Source organism: Equus caballus, chromosome 11 (assembly GCF_041296265.1).
Source record: "Equus caballus isolate H_3958 breed thoroughbred chromosome 11, TB-T2T, whole genome shotgun sequence".
Classification (NCBI taxonomy): Eukaryota; Metazoa; Chordata; class Mammalia; order Perissodactyla; family Equidae; genus Equus; species Equus caballus.
This window is the reverse complement of record NC_091694.1, coordinates 57868551-57873893: the sequence shown is the minus strand read 5'-3', so window position 1 is coordinate 57873893 and position 5343 is coordinate 57868551. Positions and strand designations below refer to the sequence as shown.

Genomic DNA, 5343 nt, shown 5'->3' with positions numbered 1-5343 from the left:
GTTAATCTCTCTCATGTCAATTTAATTCTCAAGTCCAGCCAAAGACTCTAAGAGGGCAGAGGTGAAGTTTTGTCTCCCCTACAGAGGTGCACAGTGTCCATCTGTCCATCAGGGTCATTGATAAAAAGAAAAAAAATCCTTGGTAATAATTTTGATTACCTAGTGAAGGTTTTATCCCATATCTATAATATACGATTGGTGTTTTTGCCCCTGCAACCAGTCAGAAGCGTGCGGAGAGATACTTCCAGACAATGCAAACATCCTGCTCCTCAGTATAATTTCCTCCTAGTTTCCTAATGTTTAACATTCATGGATGATTCTTGCTTGATCAATTTTCACTATAATGATGGCAAAATGACAAATTTCCAACACCAGCCATCTCCCCATCTTTACACGTTGGCCCTTGGTATTGTCCTTTAAGCAGGAGTCATTCACACTTATCATCTATATACCTATTTATTATCTAGTAATCATCGCTATTTAATTATTTCTCTGCTCGGATTGTCCTGGCTGGGGCTACTAGGCACCCCTTTAAGCTGATTTGCTTCTTTGTGACATACCAAATAGTTTTTGTTTGTTTGTTTGTTTTTCTTAATAGTTTTTTGCTGTGTCTCTGAAGAGAATGTTCCAGGGTTGTCTAGTCCCTACTGTGATCCAGCCCTGAAATCAGCCACACTTTGTGTTATGGACTGAATTGTGTACCCCCCTAAATTCATATGTCGAACCCTAACCCACAATGTGACTATATTTAAGGAAGAAATTAAGGTTAAATGAGGTCATAAGGGGGAAGTGCTACTCCCATAGGATTGGTGTCCTTATAAGAAGAGGAAGAGACACCAGAGATCTCTGTGCACACACACAGGAAAGCCATCTGAGGACACAGCAAGAAGGAAGCCATCTGCAAGGCAGGAAAAGAGGCCTCACCAGAAACCAACACTGCTGGCACCTCGATCTAAGAGCCTTGACTTATTAGTGGGGAATATTAGAGACCATGATCTGGTCACTAGGTGTGCTCATTGCCAGTGGGGTGTCCTTGCCTGTCTTCCCTTATAGTGGATAGAGCTAGGAAATACATACACATATATGCAAATATTCATGCACATAAGCATACATGAATTTGTATAGATGTACACATGTACATGTAAACTCTGCATTTGTTTAGATTTGTAGAGATTTACGAGCACATACACTACAGGTACCACTTTAAGACATAGATATCAGGTAGCCAAAGTGAGTCAGGAGGCAGATAGATCACCATATAGAATTGGCAAAAAAATGTAGTGGCTGAGAAACTGTTACATGATTGAGGTCCTCACCCATATAGAGAGTACCAAAGGGTCCTGCGAAGAGATTGAAGAGAGCTTCTAAACTTTTGGAGAGAGTTTCACAAAGGAAAGGGGGTGGGGAAGTTGCTTGCCCTGTAGTTCAAACTCAGTGAGAGAGGCTTTCACACGCCACCTGGACAGCTTGATATGTGTCCCCAGGAGTTCGAGGTCTCAGTGGCCTGATGTATACCTTTGCCTAAGAAACGTAAGGGGCAAGAGATGATCAACTTGAAAGAAGGTGTCTGCACACCTTTGGGAGGCAAGTCTAGGGGCAAAAGATGCATGAGTTCCTCTCATGGTCTAGACACGACCCTTGTGCATGGGGTCCTCTTAGGTGCTGTCCACAGAGCTGCCTGGAGGGCTGATCCGATCTCCTAGAAGATAATGCTAGGTGTTGACCCAGTAAAGAGCAACCAGCTGAAATAAAAATATATTCATCAGGGCTAAGTGAAAAGCAGCACTGAGGGAGTCTCAGAATTCCACCGAAGTGCCAGAGAGAAGCAGCCCTGCGGATGACACCCATGACCATGTAGACTCTGCTGTTTACCCTCCCTCCCCTGCTCTGACTCTGAAGGGGCCAGAGACGTGGTTAGCGATCTGTGGGAGGAGAGGTGGAGGCGCAAGACCAGGAGGGAAGGGGCCATAACCTTAACTCCTGTTCAGACACTTGACTATTACATAGGATGGATGTTGTAATCACAGCCTGGGGAGTGTTTCTTATCACAAAGTGACCAGAAAACTCATGGGAATTGTCCCTCACTCTCTTCACGCTTGCTTAGCTCCCTCACCCACGAGAAGGAGGACTAGCAAACTGAGCATATTTTTAAGGGATGATATAAAACAAAGTTACTTTATGGTGCCATCTCACATTTGTACTTGTTTAGAATGTCCTCTGAAACACTGGGTTCCATTTGCTTCCAATTCAAACTCCTTGGAGATGAAAGGCAGTTGGCTTGGCATCTGTCAGGAGAGCATCCCTCTGGCTGGAGGAACAGGTCACGTGTCCCAGGCTGGCGGGAGCTAAGGAAGCACCCTCAGTTGGGGGGACAATGGGTCAACAAAATATATCAAATTCTGTGTCTGCAGCAAGGCTCTGCCATCTTCAAATTTTACCTTTTTTTTTTTTTTAAATACAGCAATATAGTCAGTTTGGTATGGAGCAGGAATGTACTAGTAGATTAATAGAACAGAATAATCTATAGGAACTTTTAAAATTTTGAAAAATATCTGATGTATTGATGCAGGTGGGATTAACCTCTGAAATTAAGTGTAAGGTAATTTTTCTATCTTTTTCTTTCTCCTCATGTCTACCTTTCCTTTCTAAGAAGTGATACTTTGCCCACAAAAAATACCCTTGCCCCAGTTTTTCTAAAAATGCATGCTAATTTTGTTTTCTCAATGGTTGGGAGAACAAGTGCTTATTCATCTGAAATAAATGAGCTGAGGGTTAAAAGTGATGACTGAAAATCTGCTTTAATAATAAAAAGGAGATTGTAATGGTAAAATATTGTCTGGCAAGTAGACTTTTTAAAATTTGCTTTATGAATATATAGGAAGAGAATTTTATCAATTCACATAAGAAACTTGAAAGACATCATTAAAATTTTAAAATTAAAAAAGTTCAAATAGAACCAATTTTTAGGCTATAAGATCCACAAAAGAGATTCTTTAAATGTAAAATTCTTTTTTCTTTTAAAGATTGGTACCTGAGCTAACGTCTGTTGCCAATCTTCTTCTTCTTCTTTTTTGCTTTTTCTCCCCAAAGCCCCCCAGTGCATAGCTGTATATTCTAGCTGTAGGTCCTTCTGCTTCTGCTATATGGGACGCCGCCTCAGCATGGCCTGATGTCTGTGCCCAGGATCCGAACCAGCGAAACCCTGGGCCGCCCAAGTAGAACACATGAACCTAACCACTCGGCCAAGGGGCCGGCCCTGAAATGTAAAATTCTTGAAAGGTGGGAGAATCTAAGGGATTTCAGAGTATTTGTTTGGCATTAAATTAAAATATTAATTATATAAGATTTAAGTGAATAGAAAGGTGTTGTTTCTGCCCTAGCCAAGGAGGCAAGATCCATTTAAGACATTCAAATTAAAACTCACACTGAAACGTGGGATCTCTAGTTTACCGCTGATTTCATGGTGGTTGTTCATTGTGTTTCACTGGTTCACGCAGCAACAAGGGAACCATACAGGAGAGGAGGGAAAAATGACACTGCAATAAAGCCCTAGGAGACAGCTCCTGAGCACTGGAAATGGGGATGGGAGATGCACCCTCGACCTGCCCTCCAGCTAACGGATCTGGGAAGGGATTTGACCCCCAGCAACGAGCAGAAAACAGGACCGAGCGTTAGCCACATTCCCCATCTGTTGCCTCACGCTGAGTCTAAACAAATTTTGGAGGATGAGTAAGAGATAAAAGCAAGTTGTTCGTGTTTCTAATCCTGCAGAACTAGGAAAACGGAATAGTTCCCGGTAGAAGAAAACACCATTGCAAATGATGGAAGGGTTCAGAAAAAAGATATGAGGCATCCTTCAAAACATGGCCTCTGAAATGAGGCGTGAAAAGCCGCATAGAACAACTGGCTGAGTTTAAAAGAGAGGAGAATAAAACATGGCAACACCTTAAAGAAACTAAAATTGCAATGGTAAAATCACGGTGCACTCTGTCGAGGGGCGAGCAGAGCTGAAGTTGCAGAAAATGGAATCCCAGATGGTGGAGAAACCTGAGAAGATACCCCAAAAGGCAGGGAAAACGTGAAGACAGAGGAAACATTTTCAGAGGAGATGAGAGATGCAGAGTATAGAGACGCATAATTATCCATCCATTTGATGGTACTTATTCATCATGTAGAAAGGTAAATGACATTCCTGGAAAAAGTCTAGAACAAAAGGAACAGAAGCAATATTGAAAAATATACTGGAGAACTTCTCTAAACTGGCTGAATGAAAAATAATCTTTTATAATTATCTTAATTTCCTCTGTTCTCCTATATAGCTTTTAGGATGTGAGCAATGCAATGTAATAGAGGCTTTTTGATCAAAGGCTAACCAATCTCATAGGTTAAAAATAACTCACTGAGTTTTCATTTTAATTTGCATTTCTCTTATTATGAAAGATTTCTTTTCACGTTTAAAAATAACTACATTTCATCTTCCAATAAGTGTTTTGTTCTATACTTGTTTCCAATGATGTTGTTAGTCTTTTATTATTATTTTTTAAATAGCTTTTCTCGTGAGACGTTTTGCGACAGGAGGAAGGGGCTGAAGCGCACGGGGAAGGAAACAGGGCAGCAGCATCAGGCGCGTTCCCGCGGAATTGCCCAGGTAGCGCCTCGTAGCGTTTCCTAGATCATCTTCAGATCCGAAAATGACACTGCCCATTTGTCCTCAAGCTCCTCCGACCTCTGCTGCAAAGGAGCAAGGAAGGAGCAGGAGGATGGCCAGGTGTTCTTGCAGGTGGAAATTACAAGTAGCCCGAACCTAGTTCGGTAGGTGGGAAAACGGAGAGCCTTGACCCCGACGTGACTTGAACACGCAACCTTCTGATCTGGAGTCAGACGCGCTACCATTGCGCCACGAGGTCGCGGATGCGGGACGACTTTTCATCTTTTAAGGTTCTTTCGTCCTGCGCGTTCCAGTCGCTTCCCTGCCTTTGTTTTTCGTGTGAACTTCTGGTTAAAGAGAAAGAAAGTGAACGGGCGGGGGGGGGGGCTCGGTTGAGCGAGCCCGAGGGGACCCGCGCCGCGCAGCCCGGCGCCCAGGGGCCCCCGCCCGCAGCGGGAGCGGCGCTCGGCCCGGCCGGAGGGAGGCGAGCTGCAGCGGGCGCGGCGGCCCGGGGGGCGGGGCGGGCCGGGTCTCCGCCGTCCCGGAGCCGCCGAGCTGCGGGCTCCAACCGACTTCGCGGGCGGGGACCGGGCGGGGCTCATCCCGGCCGTGAGGCCAGACGGCTGCGGAGGAGGCGGCTGGAACACCGCACCCCGGCTCCGCGCTGGGAAGCCAGGGTTGGGAGGATGGAGTTC

The 5343-nt window shown here is 44.7% G+C and overlaps 1 non-coding gene across 1 annotated transcript; it reads right to left on the bottom strand.

The window, feature by feature from the left end:
- Positions 1-4835: 4835 nt before the first annotated feature.
- On the bottom strand, positions 4836-4907 carry TRNAW-CCA (transfer RNA tryptophan (anticodon CCA)). Its single transcript has one exon. It is a non-coding gene; the product is annotated as a tRNA-Trp (tRNA).
- Between the last annotated feature and the right edge of the window lie 436 nt (positions 4908-5343).